A 507-nucleotide genomic window follows, 5' to 3' on the forward strand; every position below is an offset into this window, starting at 1 on the left:
CCCCACCCACCATATTCTTGGGTACGTATTTAGATTTAGGACACTTTTTCTGTGGGGAGAACCTTGTCCAAACACAGGCTACTGGAATACTACTCTTCTTAACATCCCATTTTAGCTTGAACACACACCCTTCACAAATTCAAAAAATGCATTCAAACCTATACATCCCCTTCCTCCCCACCACACCCCTCGTCCCCACGGTTACCACACCCACAGCGACACTCACACTAGGTCTGCTTGATTATGGCAAAAATTATAATTGTGATCCATATTGAGATCACACATATTTACCATGGTTACTCTTTGACTGTGGAAACATTCTGCATATATTGAACATGTGTTTTTAACAGTGGATTTCCTTTAAGTATAAATTCAACTGAAAAACTAATTTTTAAAATAAAAAAGGTGTAAAGCGGCATCATGGGCTTCACTGTGCCCCTTCAATCGGTTTTCTCTGTGTGATACATCTGAGTTTTTCTCTAACTCATTTAGTATTTAATGTGCTTG

General features: G+C 39.1%; 1 protein-coding gene across 1 annotated transcript in view; it reads right to left on the bottom strand.

Annotated features, from left to right (window-relative positions):
• Positions 1–507, bottom strand: part of aldh1l2 (aldehyde dehydrogenase 1 family, member L2) — a gene marked incomplete in the record, with an annotated part of 18207 nt that overhangs the window by 10074 nt on the left and 7626 nt on the right.

Source organism: Morone saxatilis, unplaced genomic scaffold, assembly GCF_004916995.1.
Source record: "Morone saxatilis isolate NCDOM2014 unplaced genomic scaffold, NCSU_SB_2.0 Contig10, whole genome shotgun sequence".
Classification (NCBI taxonomy): domain Eukaryota; kingdom Metazoa; phylum Chordata; class Actinopteri; family Moronidae; genus Morone; species Morone saxatilis.